This window comes from Aegilops tauschii, chromosome 5, assembly GCF_002575655.3.
Source record: "Aegilops tauschii subsp. strangulata cultivar AL8/78 chromosome 5, Aet v6.0, whole genome shotgun sequence".
NCBI classification, from domain to species: domain Eukaryota; kingdom Viridiplantae; phylum Streptophyta; class Magnoliopsida; order Poales; family Poaceae; genus Aegilops; species Aegilops tauschii.
In genome coordinates this window covers 355,870,302-355,896,976 of record NC_053039.3, presented here as the reverse complement: position 1 = coordinate 355,896,976, position 26,675 = coordinate 355,870,302, and positions in this window count along the sequence as shown.

Below are 26,675 nucleotides of genomic sequence, written 5' to 3'. Positions count from 1 at the left end.
AACCCCAAATGCTAGATCCCCGATCGTCCCAACTAGGCTCCACTACTGATCATCAGGAAAAGACACATAGTAATGACCACGTTCCTCGTCGAACTCCCACTTGAGATCGACCCCATCATCTGCACTGGCATCATCGGCACCTGCAACTGGTTTGGTAGAATCTGTGAGTCACGGGGACTCAGCAATCTCACACCCGCGAGATCAAGACTATTTAAGCTTATAGGACAAGGAGGAGCAAAGAGGTGGAGCTGCAGCGGCAAAAGCATATATGGTGGCTAACTTGCGCAAAAGAGAGCGAGAAGAGAAGCAAAGGAGCGGACGTCATCTAGCAATGACCAAGAAGAGGTCCTGAACACCTACTTACGTCAAACATAACACATACCGTGTTCACTTCCCGGACTCCGCCGAGAAGAGACCATCACGGCTACACACGCACTTGGTGTATTTTAATTGGGTCAAGTGACAAGTTATCTACAACCGGACATTAACAAATTCCCATCTGCCTCATAACCGCGGGCACGGCTTTCAAAAGATAATACCCTGCAGGGGTGTCCCAACTTAGCCCATCATAAGCTCTCACGGTCAACGAAGGTTAAACCTTCTCCCGGAAAGACCCGATCAGTCTCGGAATCCCGGTTTACAAGACATCTCGACAATGGTAAAACAAGACCAGCAAAGCCACCCGAATGTGTCGACAAATCCCGATAGGAGCTGCACATATCTCGTTCTCAGGGCACACCGGATGAGACATCCTACGAGTAAAACCAGACCTCGAGTTTCCAGGAGGGGCCCCCGCAGTCTGCTCAGTTCGGACCAACATTCGAAGGAGCACTGGCCCGGGGGGGTTAAAATAAGATGACCCTCGGGCTCGCGAAAACCCGGGGGAAAAAGGTTTAGGTAGCGAATTGTAAAACCAAGGTTGGGCCTTGCTGGAGGAGTTTTATTCAAGGCGAACTGTCAAGGGGGTCACATAAATCACCCGACCGCGTAAGGAACGCAAACTCAAGGAACATAATCCCGGTATAACAGTAACTAGGGCGGCAAGAGTGGAACAAAACACCAGGCATAAGGCCGAGCCTTCCACCCTTTACCAAAATATATAGATGCATTAATTAAATAAGAGATATTGTGATATCCCAACATGTCCATGTTCCGACATGGAACAAGCTTCAACTTCACCTGCAACTAGCAACGCTATAAGAGGGGCTGAGCAAAAGCGGTAACATAGCCACACAACGGTTTGCTAGGAGAGGATGGTTAGAGGCTGACATGGCTTAAAATAGGAGACATGGTATAGCAAGTGATAGGTCGCGAGCATGGCAATAGAGAGAACAACTAGCATAGCAAAGATAGAAGTGATTTCGAGGGGTGGTCATCTTGCCTGCAAGATTCTCAGAGTTGTCGAAAGCTTGATCCTCGTAAGCGTACTCGACAGGTTCCTCGTTCACGAACTCGTCTCCCGGCTCTACCCAAGACAAGAACACAAACAAATGGAACCACAATCAACAACGAGAAATGCGCAAGCAACATGATGCAAGACATGTATGATATGCAAGTTATGATATGCGATGCATATGCGTGCTCCGGAAGGAAAATGAAGAACATGGCAGTAACTTGGCAAACCAAGCATGCCACTGGAAAGATGAGATGATTTCGGTAAAAATCGATATAAAGATCACCGGAATCGGATGCACGGTTTGCAAATGGCAAGCAAAACAAGAATGACACTAATCTGCGATAAACAGCAAGATAGCACTTAAAATACAACAAGTAACAATTCTACAGCACCCCATCATAGCAACAAAGCACATGGCAGAAATCTACAGGAGATGCTTGACAAAAGATGAACACTGAGCTACTGCTAGTTCACAACATATCAAGCTCAAACAAGCATGTCAAAAGTGCAACAAATTACAGATTCACAGACTTAGTGAAAAACTGGACATGGCAGAAATCAGCATCAGGTAGCAATGTTCAGAGCACAAAATCAATATGCTACAGAAACTTAACATATCAAAACAAGGCATGGTAGTGTTCTACTAAATGCACATGACAAAAGTCCCTTACTGACCATAAACCAAAAAGGACCAGAAGATATGATGGCAAGCATGTAAACATAGCAAGTTTCGTTATCAGGTTTCAGACTTGGCAGAAAACAGAACATGGCAGAAATATTAATATGTAGGCCTTTTTGTGAGCTTGATGCACTCACTACAGAGAAATTCCTGACAAACCAAGCATACCTACAGCAATATGGCATGTTTGTGAAGCTATCCATGGCAAGAACAATTACATAGCATGTATGGATCAACTACAATAAGCTTGGCAAAAATGCATGTCATGTTAAAAATCTGCCAGAAATATTTTATAGCAAAAGTAGAGCAAGATTGAGTCATGCTATGGTACTCTAAAATTGCAAACAATTGCAGGAATGGATCTATTACAACTATAGCTACAAAACATCCTTACTGAACATCTCCAAAATATGCACGGATCTCTCTGTAGCATCAAGTTTACATGGCAACAAAATTACAACAGACAAAGACTTGGAGAAATCACCAAGTCCCTGAAATCAGAATTATTACGGGACCTACTTTGCATGCTTGTGCTAGTCACCACAAAGATCACAAAAATACATGGACTATACCACTTAAAGATGTCATGGCATACTTCAAAACACATGTAGAGCTCATGCTCAAAAGATGCACAGAATAAACGATACAAAAATGACAAATCTCCAAGTTCTGATAAGAACCAGAGATTAACAGCAACTAGATCTGGATCGAAGCCTCGCTACAGGAGCTCGCCGGCTCGGGCAGTGGACTCGCCGGCGGGAGGAGAGGAGAGGCCGGCGGGCTCGGGCGGAGGGACGAGGCCGGCGGGGCTGCGCCGGCGGGGGAGGTGGCCGGCGGCGGGCGGCGAGCGCGCGGGGCCGGCGGGGGAGCTCGTGGCGGCGGCGGCCGGTGGCGATGGCGGCGGCGGCGGGCCGGTCGGCGCGGAGGCGGCGGCGGAGGCGGCCCCCGGCGGCGGGGCAGGCGCGCGGCGGCGGGCGTGGGCCGCGGGGGCCGGGGTCGGGCCCGCGGGCCGGCGGGGAACGGCGGCGGCGGACGCTGACGTGGTGACGGGCGATTCGTCCGCCGGCGCGGGCGGACGTGTCCGGCGCGGGCGGACGCTGTCCGGCGGCGCGAGGGAATTTTGCTAGGGTTAGACTGCGATTCCGTTTTTCGGGATGCCCACTTATAAATAGGTAGAGGGAGCTAGGAGACTCCAAATGAGGTGCGGTTTTCGCCCACACGATCGTGATCGAACGACCTAGAGTATGGAAGAGAGTTTGGTGGGTTTTGGGCTGGTTTTGGAGGGGGGTTTTGCTGGATACTCAAATGGACATTGTAGAGGCCCGGTTAACAGTTGGAGTACCAAACGACCTCCGAATGGAACGAAACTTGACCGGTAGTCTCCGGGTGGTATATTAAGACCACTTGACAAGCCTCGGTCCATTCCGAGAAATTTTGACACACGCACACGAAAGAAAACAAGAGGAGTGCACCGGAGGAGATAGGAGCGCCGGATTGGAAAACGGACAACGGGGAAAATGCTCGGATGCATGAGACGAACACGTATGCGAATGCAATGCACATGATGACATGATATGAAAATGCAAGACATGACAAAAAACAAAACGAAAGACAAAACCCGACAACGGAGGGAAAACATATCACATAGCCGAAAATGGCAAGAGTCGGAGTTACAAATATGGCAAGTTACATGCGGGGTGTTACAACACTCCACCACTACGAGAGGATCTCGTCCCGAGATCTAGGACTGAAAGAACTCCGGATATTCGGAACGGAGATGGTCCTCGCGTTCCCAGGTGGCTTCCCGGTCGGAATGGTGCGACCACTTCACTTTGAGGAATTTGATAGACTTGTTGCGAGTCTTGCGCTCAGTTTCTTCAAGAATAGCGACTGGGTGCTCATGATAAGACAAATCTTCTTGAAGGTCAATCTCTTCGAAGTCGATAGTGCGCTCAGGCGTCTTGAAGCACTTGCGGAGCTGTGACACGTGGAACACATCGTGCACGTTTGCGAAGTTGGAAGGAAGCTCAAGTTGATAGGCGAGGTCGCCTCTTTTACCAATGATCTTGAAAGGACCCACGTATCTTGGGGCAAGCTTCCCTTTGACACCGAAGCGACGAGTGCCTTTCATTGGAGAGACGCGGAGGTAGACATGGTCTCCGATCTCGAAAGCCAAATCACGATGCTTACTGTCATAGTAGCTCTTCTGGCGCGATTGCGCGGCTTTGAGATTATCACGAATGACTTTACACATTTCTTCAGCTTCAGTGATTAAGTCATTGCCAAGAAGTTGACGTTCACCAGTCTCTGACCAATTGAGAGGAGTATGGCACTTTCTGCCATAGAGAATCTCGAATGGGGCCTTGCCCGAACTCGCTTGGAAGCTGTTGTTGTAGGAGAATTCAGCATATGGAAGACAATCTTCCCATTTCATGCCAAAGGAAATGACACAAGCCCTGAGCATATCTAGAATTTGATTGACTCGCTCGACTTGGCCACTAGTTTGAGGATGGAAAGCTGTGCTGAAACGAATGTTTGTGCCCATGGCCTTCTGGAAGGAGTCCCAGAACTTAGAGGTGAAGATGCTTCCACGATCAGAAGAAATCAATTGTGGAATGCCGTGCAAAGAGACAATTCTGGAGGTGTAGAGCTCTGCCAGCTGAGCTGCTGTGATGGATTCTTTGATAGGAAGGAAATGAGCCACTTTAGAGAGCTTGTCGATGACAACAAAGATAGCATCATTTCCGCGCTTGGATTTGGGAAAACCAGTCACGAAGTCCATTTCGATATGATCAAACTTCCATTCTGGGATAGCAAGAAGTTGGAGGAGACCAGCTGGTCGTTGGTGTTCTGCTTTCACTCTTCGGCAGACATCACATTCATTCACGAATTGAGCAATTTCTCGCTTCATTCGAGTCCACCAATACGACTGCTTGAGGTCATGATACATCTTCGTACTTCCAGGATGAATGGAAAGGAGAGAATTGTGCGCTTCGTTCATTATGACTTTCCTTAGATCACCTTTCGGAACCACAATCCGGTCCTCGAAGAACAAAGTGTCTCTGTCATCAATGCGATAGCACTTGTATTTGGAAAGACCCTTGTCGATACCACGTTTCACCTTCTTCACCATGGCATCAAGGAGTTGTGCCTCACGAATTTGATCTTCCAAAGTAGGAGATACTATGAGGTTGGCAAGAACGCCTTGAGGAACAACTTGGAGATTCAGCTTGCGGAAAGCTTCACAAAGATCCGACTGGAAAGGCTTGAGAATTAAGCTGTTGCAATAAGCTTTCCTGCTTAAAGCATCTGCAATGACATTTGCTTTGCCTGGAGTATATTCAATACTCGGATTGTACTCTTGAATCATTTCGACCCATCGAGTCTGCCTGAGGTTGAGGTTGGGCTGCGTGAAGATATACTTGAGACTCTTGTGATCAGTGAAAATGTCCACTTGTCTTCCCAACAAGTGATGTCTCCACGTAATCAATGCATGGACAACTGCCGCCAACTCAAGATCGTGAGTGGGGTAGTTCTTCTCGTTGGGCTTCAACTGCCGAGAGGTATAGGCCAAAACTTTCTTCTCTTGCATTAACACAGCACCGAGACCTTGGAGAGAAGCATCACAGAAAACTTCATACGGCTTGGATTCATCAGGAGGAGTCAAGACAGGAGCTGTGACTAGTTTCTGTTTGAGAGTGTTGAAAGCAACGTCACACTCAGGAGACCAGACGTACTTCACATGCTTCTGTAGGAGGTTGGAAAGAGGTTTTGCAATCTTGGAGAAATTCTCAATGAATCTTCGGCAATAGCTTGCAAGACCCAGAAAACTTCGAAGCTGCTTGACATTTTGAGGAGGTTCCCAATCCAGAACTGCGGACACCTTCTCGGGGTTAACAGCGATGCCTTTGGCGGAGATGATGTGACCAAGGAAAAGAACTTCATCGAGCCAAAACTCACATTTAGAGAACTTCGCATAGAATTGATACTCTCTGAGCTTGTCGAGCACCAATCGCAAATGTTTGGCATGGTCCTGCTTATCCTTGGAGAAGACCAAGATATCATCGAGATACACCAGAACGAATTCATTGGTATAGGGGTTGAAGATGAAATTCATCATCCGAGAGAACACCGGAGGAGCATTGACAAGGCCGAAAGACACGACCGTATATTCATAAGAACCAAAGCTTGTTCTGAATGCTGTCTTGGGAATATCTTCTTCACGAATGCGAATCTGATGATAACCCATACGAAGGTCAAGCTTCGAGAATACTTTAGCACCTTTGAGTTGCTCAAATAGCTCATTGATGTTGGGAAGTGGATACTTGTTCTTGATTGTCTTCTTGTTCAATGGACGGTAGTCGACACAAAGTCGGTCCGTGCCATCCTTCTTCTTGACAAAAAGAACACCACAACCCCATGGAGAAGAACTCGGTCTGATCAAACCCAGACGTTCTTGTTCATCGAGCTGCTTCTTCAATTCCTTCAGCTCGTTTGGTCCAAGCTTGTATGGACGCTTGCAAACGGGTACAGTACCAGGCTCTAGTTCGATAACGAACTCAACTGGCCGATGAGGAGGCATACCCGGAAGCTCTTCTGGAAAGACATCTTGATACTCGCAAACGACTGGAATTTGAGAGATGGCATCCAATTCGCCCTTCTCATTGAGAGAGAAAAACCGAATGGTTTCATCACGAGCGGCAAAAATAATCACATCCTCAGACGAGTGTGTCAATTGAATTTCTCTGGCAGCACAATCAAGTTGAGCCTTGTGCTTAGAAAGCCAGTCCATCCCGAAAATAATATCAATATCCGAATCACCAAGAACAATTGGAGAAGACTGGAATCTATAGTCGCCCATCTTGATGGACACATCGGGAGCAACCAAACTAGACGACAAAAGCTTACCCGGAGAAACAACTTGCATAACTTTGGATAAAATCTCTGTGTCAACATTGTGCTTCGATGCAAATGGGTATGACAAGAAAGAATGCGAAGCACCAGTATCAAAAAGAACTTTTGCAGGAATATCCTTAACTGAGAGATTACCCATTATCACATCAGTAGATTCCTCCGCTTGAGCTGCATTCATCATGTTCACCTTGGCAGACTTTGGATTATGCTTGACCACTGCATTGCTAGAAGATCTGAGAGGAGGAGGAGGAGGAAGACGCCTCTGGTTGAAGCACTTGTTAGCATAGTGACCTTTCTGCTGACATTTGTTGCAAGTCACCTCTGAGAGTGGACGGTGATAAGGAGCATTGGACTTTGGTGCTTGATTCTGAGACTTGTTCTGATAGCCAGAGTTGGAAGAATTGGAAGAACCATGGCCACCTTTGTTCTTCTGCTGGTAAGGCTGACGAAACGGAGGAGGAGGAGGCAACCAGAACTTCTGTTGCTTAGCTGTCACAAGTGAGGAAGAAGAAGATTGAACTGCGTCCCTGACTCTTTTCTTAGAAGCCTCACACTTAAGCTGAGCAGCCTCTTGCTTCAGTGCCATATTGTAGAATTGATCAAACTGAGTAGGCTCAACAAGAACGAGAGCTAACTGCAGATCCTCTTTAAGGCCACCTCTGAAGTGATAGATCATACTCTTCTCATCAGGAACGTCTTGTTTAGCGAAGCGAGCAAGTTTCTGGAACTGAATGTTGTATTGATACACAGACATGTTTCCTTGCTTGAGATTGCGGAACTCCTCACGCTTGCTCTCAACAACACTTTGTGGAATGTGGTGCGCTTTGAAGTCCCCACAGAAGTCAGTCCAAGTAATCACACGACCTCCTCTGGAATCTTTGTATTGTTGAAACCAATCAGCAGCTTGGTCCTTGAGCTGGAAAGAAGAGAACTTGACAAAGTCCTCAGGCCTGACATTGCTACATTCAAAATGTTTGTTGATGTCCACGAGCCAATCATCGGCATCCGTGGCCTCGGCACAGTAGCTGAAAGACTTGGGCTGATTTGCGAGAAACTGGTTGAGAGTGGCAAAGTGAAACTGATTGTTGCCTTAACCTTGATTGCCTTGCCCTTGAGTACGTTCTTGCAAGAGTTGCAGAATCATCTGAGCATTGGCGTTGGTGGCTGCCATGATTGCTTGCCATGCCTCCGGAGGTGGAGGTGGTGGCGGAGGGTTCGCTTGACTCCCTTCATTGCGATCCGGATTCTGACGCGTTGGCGGAGCCATCCTGAAGAGGGTGACATCCTTTGGTATCTTGATAGACAAAAGATAAGTAGAATCAACGGATAGAAATTGCAACATATAGTCTTCACAATAAACATTCGAACGAAGATGAACGAATGAATTCCGTAGTAAATCATCACACTTCCATAAGTTGAGAAGCCACTTGAAAAAGATATGGAATGAACATATGAATTCGAAGGGAACTCGAATACCACAATACAAATTAAAACCAAGTATTGGCTTGCAGAATAAGCCGGAACAAACATATGATAGATATTTCGTCCGAAGTTTTTGTGGTGGGGCCCACACGGGCTCAATCGTACAGCACCATCATGTACAAGGCTGTGCACATGACATACGAAGCGTCCCCGAGTCGGCAAAGCCATGGACTCTTTAAGACACAACGAGACCACTGTAGAATCAACCGTATACAGGCGGACCACTAGACGTCGAACCCCAATCTCATATCATGCGTCTGTCGGAAAGAAATCCTAAGGCTACTTGAATTCCCACTTATAAACTCCCGAAACTTTCTGGTTATGCAATCTGGTGTAGGGGATACAGGGGACACAAATATATATCACCCAAACTAACAATCCCTAGATCCAGCTGTATCCATCCGTCAACACATAACCAAGAAACCTTCGGAAATCGTTTACCTCAACCTTCGAAAAACATCCGTTATACAAGTTATGGCAATACTCCCGAACTCCCGCCCCAGTACTGGGGCGGGAGTCCGGGAAGTGAACACGGTCTGTGTTATGTTTGACGTAAGTAGGTGTTCAGGACCTCTTCTTGGTCATTGCTAGATGACGTCCGCTCCTTTGCTTCTCTTCTCGCTCTCTTTTGGGCAAGTTAGCCACCATATATGCTTTTGCCGCTGCAGCTCCACCTCTTTGCTCCTCCTTGTCCTATAAGCTTAAATAGTCTTGATCTCGCGGGTGTGAGATTGCTGAGTCCCCGTGACTCACAGATTCTACCAAACCAGTTGCAGGTGCCGACGATGCCAGTGTAGATGATGGCGTCGATCTCAAGTGGGAGTTCGACGAGGAACGTGGTCGTTACTATGTGTCTTTTCCTGATGATCAGTAGTGGAGCCCAGTTGGGACGATCGGGGATCTAGCATTTGGGGTTGTCTTATTTTCATCTGGATTTTGACCGTAGTCGGTCTTTATGATTGTATTTTGGATGATGTATGAATAATAATTATGTATTGTGTGAAGTGGCGATTGTAAGCCAACTCTTTATCCCATTCTTGTTCATTACATGGGATTGTGTGAAGATGACCCTTCTTGCGACAAAACCACTATGCGGTTATGCCTCTAAATCGTGCCTCAACACGTGGGAGATATAGCCGCATCGTGGGGCGTTACATAAGCAGATCAACTGAAAGAGGAACTGAAAGTCGCGCGGGCGGATGAACAAGAGGCCAAAAGGCAACTGGCCACAGGTGAGCGTGTGGTGACACGGGTCAGGGATGAGAAGAATAAGCTGCAGGATTCCAACACCCTGCTGGCCGAAGAGCAAAAAGATGTACGAGCCCAGCTAGCTGTCGCCGTGAAGGAAAATAGGAGGCTACGAGGTGGCATATTCAGTATGCTTTTGAACTTGCCTCCATGTAATTCAGCAAAAAAATGAGCTGACAGATTTATGTCTGCAGGTATGCTGACTGGCCGTCCCGAAGAGGAAATGTCTGGATCTCGGGGCGATCTGCTGCAAGAGCTATCCCAAGTGCACGAGCGAGCTCGGCAAGCAATGCAGAGCATTGACAAGGCTTTGTGGCCATCCGCCTCCCCTCCAGGAAGTATGGAGGAGCTTGTGAAGTTGTTCCAGGGAGCTCAGCGGCGCTTTCGATTATGGAAGATATCGGCCTGCCAAGAAGGTGCGTGAGAGGCCTGGGCAATGATAAAAACATGGTACACCAAGCTTGATCCGAATCATATGGCCCGGGTCGGACCTCGGGGGCCAGATGGACAAGAAATTCCAGTGAGTTTGGTATATGACCAAGTAAAGATAGCCGCCAAGTTCTCCCAACAGGATTCTAAGCTAGGCAGCCTATTAGACGGAATAGAGGAAGAAGTTTTTGAGTCCAAGTGACTATGTACTTCAATTGACAAATTTGTCCCTAGCCGGATTGTGAAACGATTGTCATGGCAGACCTTTTCGCTTCGACCTCTGGACCTAAAGGTGCGAAGTGTTTCCGAATACCAGAGCGGCAATATAGACCGGGGTATGCGTGGAAACCAGGCGTAGGGGTCATAGTTGCTTGAACAGACAAGTTGTATCTGGGTAGCTATGTTATATTACATGCTAATTGTAAGAAATATCTTCCAGGGAGAATAGTTCCGTTAAGGGTTCCTTTCCCTGGGTGAACATGCGTTAGTGTGCGTGCGCGAACTGTGATTGAAAAAATGTAGTATACGTAACATCTGGGGGTTCATAGTGTAATAAGGGTAAAATGTCTTTAGTCCGCCGACCGAATAATCCCTTAAGAGCGCTAGCTTTCGGCTTCACCCAGTCTGAGGTACAAGTCCGGATTACCCGGCTGTAACAATCGCAGAGGTGCTCCCTTTATGCCCTAGCCGAACAAACGGGAATGTCGGGCATAAGCACAGGAGCCAGGCAACCCAGCTTGGGAAAAACTTAAGTGATAACGGTGCATATAATGGCGAAGAAAAGGTACATATGAGGAAAGGACACATATGTGGGGAGCTTGATGCTCGGAAAATAACAATAATAATAAGCTTATGTAAAAGAAGCCCCCAGGTATCATGAGCATAGACATTTAAGGATGTGTACGTCATAGGTGTGCGGTTTAGCCGCACAAGAGGTATAGAGCTGGGAAAAAGGGAAAGAGAGAAAAATGGGAGCAAAGGGAGAAGAAGACGAACAAATAGTACGGCTCTAGGCGTAGAATCTTCGGAGTATGGCGGCATTCCACGGGTTCAGCTCTAAGCGATTGTCCGGCATCACGCACGCGGTATGCTCCTCCAGTGAGAACTTCATCTATGATGAAGGGACCCTCCCATTTGGGATTGATTTTGTCCTTTTTCTTTTCTGGCAAGCGTAGAACGAGTTCCCCAACATTATAATTCTTGGCCCGCACTTCTCTTCTTTGGTATCTGCGACCTTGTTGTTGATAGAATGCAGAACGTGCTTTTGCAACGTGGCGCTCCTCCTCCAGGGTATCTAGATTGTCCTGCCGATCCAGCTCGGCCTCTCTCTCTCTTCGTACATGCGCACTCGAGGTGAGTCATGAATGATATCGCAGGGCAAAACGGCCTCTGCGCAGTATACCATGAAAAATGGTGTGTATCCGGTAGTGCGATTGGGCGTGGTCCGCAGCCCCCAGAGTACGGAGTCGAGCTCCTTAACCCAGTGCTTGTCTGATTCTTTCAAAGACCGCACTAGTCTAGGCTTAGTGCCGCTCATGATAAGACCATTAGCTTGTTTGACTTGACAGTTTGTTTGTGGGTGCTAGACCGTGGCATAATCGAGCTTAATGCCCAGTTTAGCACACCGGGTTTTCACTTCATCGGCTGTGAAATTGGAGCCGTTATCGGTGATGATGCTATGTGGGACACCATAACGGTGCACGACACCGGATATAAAGTCTATCACCGGTCCGGCTTCGGCCGTTTTAACTGGTTTGGCCTCTATCCACTTGGTGAATTTATCTACCATGACTAGCAGATATTTTTTCTTATGGCTTCCTCCTTTAGGGGGTCCGACCATATCAAGCCCCCAGACCGCGAAAGGCTAGGTGATGGGGATGGTTTGTAGAGCGGTAGGCGGCATATGGCTCTGATTAGCGAAAAGCTGGCATCCGACACAACGTTGGACGGCCAAAAGAAGCCTGTACGGAAGGCCTTACTTACGAGGGCCCGAGCTGCGGCGTGGTTACCGCCGAGACCAGTGTGGATTTAGGCCAAGAGCTGTCGTCCCTCTTCTTCGGAGATAGATATTTGAAGAACTTCGGTGGCGCTTTTCTTGTAGAGCTCTCTGTCATGGACCTCGTAGGCTTTCGAGCGCCGAACAATGCAGCGACCCTCATTCTGGTCCTTAGGGAGCTCTCGCCTATTAAGGTAGGCCAAGAAGGGTTCGGTCCATGGGGCAATTACTGCCATTATTAGGTGGGCCGATGCTGTTATTTCGGTGGCTGAGCCTCTGATGATATCGGTATCGTTTCGGAATCTGGGGTGTAATTGGTTTTGAAGAGCCTTTCCAGAAAGATGTTAGGCGGGACGGGGTCACGCTTGGTGCCCATGCGAGCAAGGACATCCGCCGCTTGATTACTTTCTCGAGCCACATGATGAAACTCGAGTCCCTCAACCTAGCTGATATTTTGAGTATGGCGTTACGATAGGCCGCCATCTTCGGATCTTTGGTGTCGAAGTCTCCATTTATTTGGGATATTGCGAGATTTGAATCCCCGTGTACCTCCAAGCGTTGTATGCCTATGGAGGCGGCCATCCGAAGATCGTGCAATAAGGCCTCGTATTCGGCTGTGTTGTAGGAGTCTGTGTATAATATTTGGAGTACGTACTAGACTGTGTCTCCAGTGGGGGACGTTAAGACGACGCCCGCTCCCAAGCCAGCCAGCGTTTTAGAGCCATCGAAGTGCATGACCCAGTTGGAATATGTGTCGTACTCTTTAGGGTGTTCGGCCTCCGTCCATTCAGCGACGAAGTCGGCCAATACTTGGGATTTAATTGCTCGGCGTGGTTTGTATGTTATGTCGAATGGCAGGAGCTCAATGGCCCACTTGGCAATCCGGCTAGTAGTGTCGCGGTAGTTTATTATGGAATTGAGTGGTACTTTGGAAGCCACCATGATCGAGCACTCTTGGAAGTAGTGTCGTAGCTTCCGGGATGCCATGAAGACCGCATATGCTATCTTTTGGTAATGAGGGTACCGGGATTTGCATGGTGTGAGGACAGTGGATACGTAGTATACCAGTTTCTGGAGTGGGAATTTGTGTCCGTCCTCCTCTTCCTCAACGACGAGCGCCGCGCTCACTGCCTAGTGTGTTGCAGAGATGTATAATAGCATCGGTTCGCCGACGTTCGGCGCGACCAGGATTGGGTTGCTCGCTAAAAGAGCCTTTATTTCTTCCAGTCCGACCGTTGCCGCATTCGTCCACTCGAAGTGGTCGGTGCGTCGGAGAAGGCGATAAAGTGGCAATGCGTTTTCTCCTAGTCTGGAGATAAAGCGGCTTAACGCTCCCACGCATCCGGCTAGTTTTTGACCTGTTTAAGGTCTGTTGGTGTAGCCAATTGTGACAAAGCTTGGATTTTGGCTGGATTTGCCTCAATTCCTCTATTGGAAACGATGAAGCCCAGCAGTTTTCCAGCAGGAACGCCGAAAACACACTTTTCCGGATTGAGCTTGATGTCATATGTGCGGAGGTTGTCGCATGTGAGACGCGGGTCGTCTATTAATGACTCGACGTGCTTAGTCTTGATGACGATGTCATCCACATATGCTTCAACTGTCTTGCCGATTTGTTTCTCCAGGCATGTTTGAATCAAGCATTGGTAGGTGGCGCCAGCGTTTTTGAGCCCGAAGGGCATGGTGTTGAAGCCGAAAGGCCCGTATGGGGTAATGAATGCCGTTGCGGCTTGATCGGACTCCTTCATTTTGATTTGATGGTATCCGGAGTATGCGTCGAGGAAACACAGTGAGTCGTGTCCTGCAGTAGCATCAATAATCTGATCGATGCGGGGGAGGGGGAAGGGATCCTTAGGGCAGGCCTTATTGAGGTCTTTGAAATCGACGCACAGGCGCTAGGATTTATCCTTCTTTGGCACCATCACCAGGTTTGCTAGCCAGTCCGGGTGTTTTATTTCTCTAATGAATCCGGCCTCGATTAACTTGGCTAGCTCCTCCCCCATAGCTTGTCGTTTGGGTTCGGAAAAGCGCCGCAGTGTTTGCTTGACCGGCTTATATCCCTTCAATATATTGAGGCTGTGTTCGGCCAACCTGCGTCGGATTCCTGGCATATCAGAAGGGTGCCAGGCGAATATGTCCCAGTTCTCGCGCAGGAACGCTCGTAGTGCGGCGTCAACCGTTGGTTCCAGTTGTGCCCCGATGGAAGCTGTCTTCTTGGGGTCCGTTGGGTGGACTACAAATTTGACTATTTCGTTTGATGGTTTGAAAGAGGTGAATTTGGGCCGCTTATCGAGGATTACGTCGTCCCTATCCACTGTGGAGCGTAGTGCGGTTAATTTTTCGGCCGCGAGGGCCTCCGACAGTGCCTTGAGGGCCAGGGATGCAGTTTTGTTGTCGGCGCGGAGGGCTATGTCCGGATCACTGGTGAGAGTGATAATACCGTTGGGCACGGGCATCTTGAGCTTCATATACCCGTAATGAGGTATGGCTTGAAACCGTGTGAATGCGTCTCGCCCCAACAGGGCGTGATATCCACTGTTGAAAGGGGCCACTTGGAAGGTTATCTCTTCGGACCGATAGTTCTCCGGCGTGCCGAATACCACGTCAAGTGTAATTTTCCCCGCGCATCACACCTCCCGACTGGCAATGATTCCTGGAAAGGTTGTATTACTTTGCTCGATGCGGCTCCTGTCTATTTCCATTTTATTGAGTGTGTCCTCGTAGATGAGGTTTAGCCCGCTGCCGCCGTCCATGAGCACTTTAGTGAGCCGAAAGCCATCCACAATTGGATTGAGGACCAGGGCGGCTGGTGCCCGGACTGACCAGAATTTAGGTTCGTCACTGGCATTGAAAGTTATGGCCATGTCGTTCCAGGGGTTTATTGCTGTGACTTGGCAGACTTCGCCGAGGTCGCGGAGTGCCCTCTTGCGCCGATTGTTTGAAGCGGAAGTCTCGAAGACCGTCAATACTCTGAGGTCATCGTCCTCCGGGGGGTGTTGCTCTGGGGTGTCTTTGGTGAGGATATCCTCGCCGCTCTTGGCCACTTGCCGGAGTATCCAACATGCTCTAAGGCTGTGGGTTGGTGTTGTATCTGGTGTCGTGTGTATTTTGCATGGCCTATCGAGCCATCCCTCCAGAACGGTTCCGCGTCCCGTAGTGGGCTTAGTTTTCTTCGCTATGGGGTCAGGTGCCCCGCGAGGGTGCATCCTTTTTGCTCGCCAGGGGGGTTGAGTGGAGACCGGTGGTTCCCAGCGAGCTGTCTGAGTTTTCCAAGCGCTTTCCATTGGGCAGTACTTCTGTACTATGGTTGCCAAGTCAGCGAAGTGTAATACGCGACAGCGGTTGATGGCGTTGAGGATTCCTTCGTCTATGCAATTATTGCAGAATACTGAAATCGCGTCCTCGTCGCGGCAATCTTTAATCTTGTCTTTGACTAGGAGGAATCTGGCTAAAAAGTGATGGTCTGTTTCCTGAGACTGATGTCGTACGTACATGAGGTCGCATATATCCGGAGGGCCGGAAATGCTTTCCGAATATTGCTTGTTGTGGGTGGGTGGCTTTAAATCCGATCCCTGACCCAATTTGGAGTCCGGAGTTCGAAGAACTTCTAAGCTTATTAGTTCGGGCTCCGGGATGTTAAATGATTTTCCAGGCTCGACGCTCGATTCTAGTTTCGGGGGACCGGGAGTGTCGTCCCGCAGACGGGTATCCATCTCTTCGAGCTCTGAAATCCGAACACAACTCGTCTTCAACATAGGGGAAGAGTTGTTGTTTTGCTCCTCTACGACCGCTATCTGATGGGTGATCGGCGGAGATTTGATTTCTATCTTTTCGGGTTTAAGCCCAATCTGATCATAGTCTGTAGAGACCCCCATGGCGGTGATGTGATCCAGGAGTTCATTTAAAGACGACAACTCCGCCAGATCAATCCGTTTGGAGTATAAGGAGTCAACATGGAGACGATTTTCGATGAGCTGAGAAGTCATCATTGGCTTGACTGCCGAGCGGGCGGTCATGGTAAAGCCGCCCAGCGGAGGGTTTGGCCTGAGACCAGGGCTCTTCCGGAGATGATACTGTCCTTGATAACAAGGCGAGCCATCAATCATGTCTTCGACGTCACAGCGGAACTCTCAATGAAAGCGCCAATGTCGGTGTCAAAACTGGTGGATCTCGGGTAGGGGGTCCCGAACTTTACGTCTAAGGTCGATGGTAACAAGAGACGGGGGACACGATGTTTACCCAAGTTTGGGCCCTCTTGATGGAGGTAATACCCTACTTCCTACTTGATTGATCTTGATGAATATGAAGATTACAAGAGTTGATCTACCATGAGATAGTAATGGCTAAACCCTAGATGTCTAGCCTGTATGATTGTGATTGCCTCTACGGACTAACCCCTCTGGTTTATATAGACATCGGAGGGATTGTACAGAGTCGGTTTACAGAGAAAGGGATCTTCATATCCGAACGCCAAGCTTGCCTTCCATGCAAAGGAGAGCCCCATCCGGACACGGGAGTGTCATCTTCTGTCTTGTATCTTCACGACCCATCAGTCCGGCCCATGTCACATAGACCGGACGCCCGAGGACCCCTTAATCCCGGACTGCCTCAGCGCCAACTGCCCCAGGCGGCGCGCCAAAACGCCGAGCCGACTCATTGCTGTTCGGCAGCCGGCCGAAGAAGCCCAAAAACATGGCCGCCGCGACCAAGCGGCGGGAGGCCGCTGCGAAGGCGGCCCCATTCCAGAAAGCCCCGAAGCAGCCCCCGATGGTAAGCTCCAGGAGGCGACGCAGTGGAGCGCGCGAGGAGCGGGAGAGGGCAGAGTGGGAGAAGGCGGACACGGCCAATGCGGAAGCCGATGAGGCAGCCAAGGCTTAGGACGACGCCGCGGCCAAGGAGTAGGAGGACGTGATCACCAAGACGCAGGAGGCGGAGGCGGCCCGCAGCCGGGCTCCATTGCTCGTCGTCCTACTGCGGGCTATCCCACCAGCGCCGGAGAGCCATGCACTGACCGGAGGAGCTGGCGACAACCAGCCGGTCCTGGAGAGGGGAGGAGGCGATGCCATCATCTTGGAGGCGGAGGTGCCCCCGCAATCGCCGACTGCTGAGACCCAGGGCAGTCAGCCTGACGTGCCACCGGTGCCGCCGGTCGGCGGCGAGCTGGTGGTGGGCTCGACTCCCATGGTCCACACTCCGGTGCGCTGGCGTGCGGTGAAGGCGGCTTCAGCACCGCGGCCGCTGGAGGTCGGAGCCGCAAGCTCATCGGCTCCTGATGCCGAGGCCACCAGTGCCGCCCCTCCGGAGTGGACGCCTGGGGCAGTACGGGTGTTCTGAACACGGCCGCGCAGGACGTCCAGGCCCAGTTCCAGGCCCAAGGTGCCGCCCTCCAACAGTACACGAAGGCGTTCTTGGCGACCCGAGCGGCCGTCCGGGTATGCTTCTTGTTCTTTGTTTTTGATTCTTGTATTGTTTCGTGGGGGCGCGCCAGCACACCCACTGGGTGTAGCCCCCGAATTCTGGGCCGGCTGCTGAGCAGGTGGCTCGGAACTTAAAGGTGAGTTCCGAGTGCTAACTTTTTTCTTTCCTTCTGTTGTCTTCATTGCAGGATTACCACAACGTCTGCGCGGCCGCCTTCAACTCCCAGGTCCAGGAGCTGGCCAAGCGGACCACTGATTTGACTGAGAGCCGGAGTGAGCACTCCATCTTTTCTCTCTTGCGGGGGCGCGTCAGCGCACCCGCTGGGTGTAGCCCCGCGATTCGGGCTGACTGCTGAGCAGTCGGGCCGGATGTCCCGGCAACTACTTTGTCTTCTTTGTTGGTGTTGAAGTTCTATTCTTTCTTGTCTTCTACAGGAGCGGCCACCGCACTGCAGCAGCGCCTGGGCGAGGTCTAAACCGAGCTGCGCACCAAGGAGGAGGAGTGCAGCAAGGCGGCCCAGGAGCGCAACCGCCTGGTCAAGGAGCTCGCTGACCAGGTGGATCGGCACAAGGCGGAGCTCCAGAGGGTGAAGGATAGTGAGGCCAACCTCCAGGACGAGTTCGAGACTGAACGCTCAGGCTGGGCCGCGAAGGAGAAGGCGCTGAACGACGTCGATGGCGAGATCGAAGATATGATCGACGGTGAGTTATCTTTCCTTTCTTTCAGCCGCCGACTGTTATATGAGTCAGCTTCTGGCTTCAGACTTCTTTTTGTTCTTGCGCAGAATTCTTCCCTGGTCATGCCATTGCCGCCAGCCAGGCCGTCGAGGCTTGCCGCGATGAGAAAAGACGGGCTGGTGCACAGATCGCACCCAACGCGCGCCGGACCCTCAGCGAGCAGCTTCTCGCCATCCAAGCTCGCCTTCAACCGGCTCATCGGATGCTCCGCCGCCTGCAGCGCGTCGGGGCCCATGTGCTGACCGCCCTCTGGCCGAAAGCCCAGATCCCACGCACTCCCAGCGGACTGCCGAGTGGCTAGAAGTGGCAGTCGGCCGCTTGGACGCTTGGAAGGGCTCCGCGGCTCATGACGGTGCCCGGAGGGCCTTGGAGTTTGCCAAAGCATGGTACCCTACGCTGAACCTAGCCCAGTTGGTCACCTTCCGTCAGGAGGCCAGCAAAGAGTTGGTGGCGGTGGGGCCTGCGCTCACTCAACCTGCGGCGGCGATCACCGAGTACACCAACAGCAGTGTTTTCATCCCAAGCTGGACGAGGAGGGCACCGAGGTGCCGCCCAACTGGTTCGGGCTGAACTCGGAAGGTGGCGAGGACTCAGCGGAGGAGATCGCCTCCAGCGATGAGGGCGAGGACGAAGAGGGCGAGGATGGTGAAGACGATGCACCGGAGAGCGAAGCGGACGGCCAGCTCCAGGTCGATCGAGCCTCAAGCAACGAGCCGCGTGTGAGTGCGCCGACTGCTACTGATGCTGACCAGGCCGAGACCCGCCAGGCGGCCACTCCACCAGCCGGCGCAGCCGACTCCACCAACTTGCCGGACCCGCCTGCTGCTCATCTGGCCTAGGCGCCAGTTTTATCTTGTCTTTTCCTGCTTTGTAATCTCCCGAACAAGCTCGTTAAATTTGCGCAGTTCCACCCGCTGGGGGTGTATTCAAACTTGTTGAATGCTGGCCGAGGGCCTTTTGTTTATGTAAGATAACTTTTATTCGCACGAATTGTGCTTTGCCGGGTTCTGACTTGTCTTGCTTTTCTGTTCTTTTTGGCTCTTTCCTTTGCCACCTTCCCTTGGCTGTCACCTTGCTAGCCGGACAGCCGCTCTGGGGTCTGTGGCTGGGTCAGGTATTTGGCCATTTTGGTAAGGCAAGTGCTTTGGCCAATTAGAACGTAGCAAGTTAAGAGAGAAGCCGGCCGGCCGGCTGCTCAGCAGCCACACGATGAGGCGAGGAGCCGGCTTGACCTATGTTGGTGCATTGTTCCTTAGCCATTTTTCGTGTGGACACCATTTCCTGCCTTTAACTCTTGCCAGCCGAACAATCGCTCTGCGAGCTGCGGCTTATGGCAAGAGGGAGCTTAGGTGCTGGTACACTACTTGTCCGACTACAGGTAGCATCAACATAGTACAAGGCGGCAAGCCCCCGGGCCGACTGGTCGAACCCGGTGCTAGGCGAAGGAATGAAATAACACATTCATAGGCATAAAACTTATCATATAGATAAAAATGGTAGCCCCCGAGTGCTCCTCGAGGGTCCCGATGTCTTTGCGCTTAATACAAAAGGTAGCATGGTACATACTGCATCAACTGTAAAATCTTCAGAGGAGATTTGCGTTCCATGGGCACTCTGTTTCCTTGCCGGAGTCGTCCCTCTTGCGCGCCCTGTGCTTCTGTGCATCGATCAGGTAGAAGGAGTCGTTGCCCAAGGCTTTAATGATGATGAAGGGCCCTTCCCAAGGGGCCGAGAGCTTGTGCTGGCCGGCTGTTCGCTGGATCAGCCAGAGCACAAGGTCCACCTCTTGGAAGGACCTTGGCTTGACCTTCCGACTATGATAACGGCGCAGGCTCTGCTGGTAGATGGTGGACCAGCTGAGTGCCAACAGCCGGCCCTCTTCCAGTAGATCGACGCCGTCTTCTCGTGCTTCCTTCGCCTCCGCCTCCGTGTACATGGTGACGCGAGGTGAGTCAAACTCAATGTCAGTTGGGATGACCGCCTCAGCCCTGTGCACGAGTAAGAAGGGCGTGAAGCCTGTTGACTTGTTCAGAGTGGTGCGTAGGCTCCAGAGGACGGCCGGTAGCATGTCGATCCAGCAGCCGGCTGAGCACTCCAGTGGCTCGACTAGTCGGGGCATGATGCCGGAGAGGATGAGGCCGTTTGCTTGCTCGACTTGACCGTTTGACTACGGATGGGAAACGGACGCTAACTCCAATCGGATGCCCTACGTCGTGCAGAAATGAGCCAAGGCACCCTTGGCAAAGTTTGTGCCATTGTGGGTGATGATGTTGTGTGGTATACCGTACCGGACGGTGATATCTGCGATGAAAGTCACAGCAGTCGGACCATTCAACTTCTTGATTGGTTTGGCTTCAATCCACTTGGTGAATTTGTCTATGGCGACAAGCAGATGGGTCATGCCGCCGCGTGCTGTCTTGAATGGGCCCACCGTGTCCAGCCCCCAGACGGCAAAAGGCCAAGTAAGGGGGATGGTCTTGAGTGCAGAAGCCGGCAGGTGTTGCTTGGAGCTGAATTTCTAGCACCCCTTCCATTTCTTGACCAAATCCTTGGCGTCCTCCAAAGCAGTCGGCCAGAAGAAACCATGGTGGAAAGCTTTGGCGACAAGGGACCTGGAGGCCATGTGGTGGCCGCACTCGCCTTGGTGGATATCTCTAAGGATTGCTTTGCCCTTCTCTGGTTCTACACAGCGCTGGAACACACCAGTGACGCTGCGCCTAACAAGCTCTCTCTTGATGATGGTGTATGCTGCTGCCAAACGTTGCACCTGTCGGGCCAAGATCTCGTCGGCTGGTAGCTCTCCGCTCACCAGGAAGTTGAGGATGGGTTGCGCCCATGATGGTGCTTCGACTTGGTGCACTGTCACGGCCACTGGTACTAGGGAGGTTGGGTTGGGAGGTGGTCGGGTGGAGTCTGCCGCCACTTGCTGCGTTGTTGAAGTCCCCGGGCCGACTGCCGCAGCCCCGGGCTGGGTTTTGGAGTCCCCGGGCCGGGTGCGACTGCTGCAGTCCCCGAGCCGCCTGCCAAAGTCCCCAGGACGACTACTGCAGCCCCCGGGCCGGGCTCTGAAGTCCGCGGGCCGGGTGCGACTGCTGCAGTCCCCGAGCCGCCTGCCGAAGTCCCCGGGCCGACTGCTGCAGGCTCCGAGTCGGATCCGACTGCTCCGGGGGCAGTCGGCATGAAGATAGACTCTGATTCCGGCGAAGGCTTGATAGACGGCTTGAGGAGGCGCTGAAGGGAGACGCCGGCTGGTATGGCTTGCCGGGTGGAGCCAATCCGTGCCGGGGCATCTGCTTGCTCGTTGTCGGCCCGTGGCACGTGAAGGAACTCGCACCCATCAAAATATCCGATGATTTGCTGGACGAGGAAGCGGTAGCTCGCCATGTTTGCATCCTTGGCGTCCCAGTCGCCAGACGACTGTTGGACCACCAGGTCCGAGTCGCTGTAGCACAGGATCCGGCGGATGCCGATCTCTTTGGCCAACCGGAGTCCGTGTACTAGCGCCTCATTCTCGGCCACATTGTTGGAGGTGGCGAAGTGGATTTTTAGTGTGTATCTAAGCTTGTCGCCTTTGGGAGAGGTGAGGACGATGCCGGCTCCAAAACCAGTTCACATCTTCGAGCCATCAAAGTGCATCCGCCAATGAGTGGAGTCCGGAGCTAGCGGCAGGTACTGGGTCTTGGCCCAGTCGACGAGGAAGTCGTCCAGTGCTTGGGACTTGATGGCGATGCGTGGCTGGTAGAAGATGGTGTAGGGGGCTAGCTCGATGGACCACTTGGCCACCCGGCCCAATGCATCTCTGCTGCCTATGATCTCAGCAAACGGGGCGGTGCAGACAACCGTGATGGGGTGCTATTGAAAGTATGGCTTGAGCTTCTTGGCGGCGAAGTGCACGCCGTAGCACATCTTCTGGTAATGGGGGTAGTTCTGCTTGGAGGCTGACAGCACCTCACTCAAGTAGTACACGGGCCTCTGGACCAGTAGTGCTTTGTCATCATCTTGGCGTTCTACCACTATGACCGCGCTGACTGCCCAGCTGGTGGCGGCGATGTAGAGGAGCATGGGCTCCTTAGCAGCCGGAGCCGCCAGGACAGGTGGCGTGGTCAGCATCTTCTTCAGCTGGAGAAAGGCCTCGTCCGCCTTGTCATTCCACTCAAAGTGAGTGGTCTTCTTCATTAACTGGTACAAGGGAAGAGCCTTCTCGCCCAGCCGACAGATGAAGCGGCTGATGGATGCCAAGCACCCGGTGAACTTCTGGACGTCTCGCAGTCATGCAGGTCTCTCCATCCTCTCGATGGCCTTGATCTTGACAGGGTTGCACTCGATGCCGCTCTATGAGGCAAGGAAACCAAGGAGCTGGCCGGCCGGTACTCCGAACACACACTTCTCCGGGTTGAGCTTGATTTGAAAATGGCACAGATTATCAAAAGTCTCCTTAATATCTTCCAAGAGGGTGCCACGCTTCTCCTTCTTCACCACAAAATCGTCTACATAGACGTGGGCATTTCTGCCGAGTTGCTTGAGGAGGCCCTTCTGCATGCAATGCTGAAAAGTGGCACTGACATTTCTCAAGCCGAATGTCATGGTGAGGTAGCAGAAGGCTCCAAATGGTGTGCTGAAGGAGGTCTTCAGCCGATCGGCCGGGTTCAACTTGATCTGGTGGTATCCTGAGTAGGCATCCAAAAAACTCAACAGCTCGCATCCGGCTGTGGAGTCTATCACTTGGTCTCTCCGTGGCAAAGCAAACGGATCTTTTGGGCAGGCCTTGTTGAGGCTGGTATAATCAATACACATGCGCCACTTCTTGTTATTCTTCAGTACAAGGACTGGGTTGTCAAGCCATTCTAGAAAGAACACTTCCATAAGAAGCCGGCTGCTAGGATCCAGGCTATCTCTTCACCAACAATTCTTCTCTTCTCCTCTGATAGGAGGCGGAGGGGTTGCTTGACTAGTTTTGCATCTGCTCGGGCATGTAGCTTGTGCTCGGTGAAATCCGTCCGAACACCCGGCATGTCTTTGGGAGACCATGCGAAGATGTCCCGATTCTCACGGAGGAAATCGACGAGCTCGCTTTCCTATTTGCTATCGAGATTGGTACCCACGATAGCAAACCTCTCTGTGTGGTTCGGGTCCAAGGGTATCTTCTTGGTTTCTTTGGCCGGCTGGAAGGAGCCCTGGGTTTCCGACTCCTTGGGGTCTGGTCACAGGTCTAGCTGCTTGCTGGCCATGGCCACAACCCGGTCAAGGAGCTTCTTTTCGGCAGCGATCACCATGGACTCGGCCAGCCGGCTGCTAGCAGCAGCACAGGCGGCCGACTTCTTGTAGTCTCCGGCTACAGTGATAATGCCCTTGGTTCCCAACATCTTCATCTTGAGGTAGGCATAATGTGGCACCGCCATGAACTTGGCTAGTGCTGGCCGGCCTAGGAGCGCATATTAAGGACTCTCCAGGTCAACCACCTCAAACCAAATTGCCTCGCGGAGGAAGTGATCCTTGTCTGCGAAGAGGACACCTATCTTGATCTTGCCGATTGGTGAGCAGCAAAGGCCGGGCACAATGCCATGGAAGAAAGTCCGACTGGGCTGGAGATGCTTCTCTTTGATGCACAACTTCTCCATGGTGTCGTGGTAAAGGATGTTGATGCTGCTACCGCCGTCTATCAGAATCTGGGAGAAACGAGTAGCTCGCCTCTCTGTTGCAAAGGTGGCGTCCAACACCAGGGCATAGGAACCCGGAGAAGGCATCACCTCCGGGTGGTCGGCGTGGCTCCAGGTTATGGGCTTCTCGGACGAGTGCATGAACTCTGGGACCTCTGAGGCGACAGCATTCACCTCTCGGTGCTGCTGACTTCGGCTATGCTTGTTGTCGGCCACGCTAGTGAAGACGACGTAAGCTTCGTGTTCTTCAGGAAATTCGTCATGTATGGCGGCGACTGGACGGGCCGGCTGCTGCTGAGGAGGAGGCGGCGCCGGCTGGCCAGCAGGCGGAGGAGGCAACAGTCCTTCGCCCTTGGAGATTCGGGTGAGCCAGTGGCACTTCCGGGTGGTGTTATTGGACGGCTTCGCGCCGCTGCGGAACTTGCAAGGAGCACCGAGGGTTTGCTCATAGGAGAAGGCGGGCAACCAGGCTGGCTTGCCGCCCTTCTGACGCTTGGGGCCGGGTTGTCCCTCCGGCTGCTAGTCCTCAACTGTTGCCACTTGCCGACTGGTAGAAGGCGGCTGCAGGGCTTTGCGCTTGTTGTCGTTCTGTTGCTGGCGCCGACTGTTGTCACCAGCCGGCGTCCGAGCAGCCGGAGGGAGCACCTTCCCGGTCGCGTCCACCTGGAGCTCCGACTTCATGGAGGAGTCGGTAGTGGCGTACTTGTCTGCTATGATCAGCAGTTCGTTGACGGTGGCCGGCTCGTCGCAGAGGAGTCGGTGCTTGAGTAGGGTGCCTTCTCTGCACCCGACGCAGAAGTACTCTATGGCTTGCACCTCGTGCACCCCTTCGCAGGAGTTGCGCAGTTCGGCCCACCGCATCAGATAGTCGCGGGCGGATCTGGTGGGACCTTGGATGCACAGAGAGAGCTGGCGAGTCTTGGGTGGCCGCTTGTAGGTACTGGTGAAGTTGCAGATGAAGACTTTGGTGAAATCTATCCACCTATTGACGCTGTAGGGCTTTAGGCTGTTCAGCCATGTCCGGGCCATGCCCTGGAGCATGAGCAGAACGTACTTCACGGCAACGCGCATGTTGCCGTTTGCTATGTTGACAGCGGTAGAGTAATCAACCAACCAATCTTCTGGCTTCACCGAGCCGTTGTACTTGGGCGTGTCTCGTGGGAGTGAGAACCCTTTGGGGAAGGGCTCGATGCGAATGCGGGGGCGAAAACAGGGCAGACCGGTTGCATCTTCTTCTTCTAGGGCCAGGGATCGAGCCAGCCGGTCGATCCGATGGCGAGCGTCATTTTCTCTGACTCCTTCACGGGGGCCCAGCCGACCTCCGAGAGTCGGGTGCTCAACAGGCGACGGGGAGACGCGCCTTTCCCTGCGCGGGGGAGGCTGATGATCGTGCCGTCGTTCCACTGCTCGCGGGCGGCCGTCTTGGTCGTGCTCAATGGTGATACGCGTCCTGCTGCGATTAGCAGCCGGCTCTCGATCTCTTCTGTCGCGGACACCGCCTATTTGCGTCCGGAAGGTCGCGCCTTGGTCTCGGCGAGGGGGAGGATTCTCAGCATGCGTGCGGGGTTCTACCACACGGCGGCCGGCTTCTTGCTACGCGGTGGCCGCATCGAGGAGCTGCTGAGTGTGCTCCATCATGCAGTGACGTTCGTCACCCTCCAGGTGGTCTAGCTCATCTGCTGCCGCCTGGGCAGCACGTATGTTCTCCATGGGCGTGGCGTAGATAGGGCAGTCTACCCCGAACATGCTGGCGATGGCAGCGCCGCATTGTCGGACCGTGCTCACACGGCTTTGCTCGCCAGCAACTGGCGTACCGCCGACAGCATGGTCGATCTCGCGCTGGTAGTCCTCGGAGAGGCGTCTCATGGTGGCCAACTTCTTGGCGCTCTTGACGAGCGCGACGCGGCAGGCCTCCAGTGTCTCGGCGTTGGCATCTGCCGCGATGGGCGCGGATAGGTCTCGCAGTGCCGCTTGGAGCAGATCCTGGCCGGCTCCGCTAGAAGCTTCGTCATGGCTAATGAGGAGCACCTCTGTGACAGTGCTGCCGCTGCTGTCTTCGCGAGGGAGCAGGTCGTCGATGACCACCACGTTGGTGGGTAAAGCATCGAGGGATGCTCCGTCGGAGTCAACAAGCATCGGGTCGGTGGAGCCAATTGACTCTAGGTTAGAGGCCGGCTCGTTGGCGATGTGTTGCTTGCCAATGAGGTCAACGATGCAGCTCTCAGAGCTGGCTGCTCATCGGAGAGGTGGATCCCGCTGATGAGATCGGCGAGGCCGCTCGCTGCGCAAGCGGCTTCCGCGCCATGAGCGTGTCGGCGCAAACGCCATCGGGCGTGTCGGGCTGGCTGCGCTTGCCAGGAAGGAATAGGGTTCCCGTCCAGAACAGGTCTCTGGACGATGGTGCACCTTGCCCCACGGTGAGCGCCAAATGTCGGGGATATCTAGCGACATATGCCAGGGGATGGCTTATCATGGTGGGGGACAGAAGTACATCGCCGGTGCCTGGAAGTGGGATAAGGCGAAAGCATGTACGCTGACGCATCTTACCCAGGTTCGGGGCTCTCCTTGGAGATAACACCCCTAGTCCTTCTCTGCAGGGTCTCCGCATGATCACTATCTCAACAAGTAGCTACAAGCTTGCTCCTTGAGCTATTCGGGCTAGAGGAAGAAGAAGGGCACAGCTAGCTCTACTCCTCTCTCTATGTGTGTGTGTGTGTTC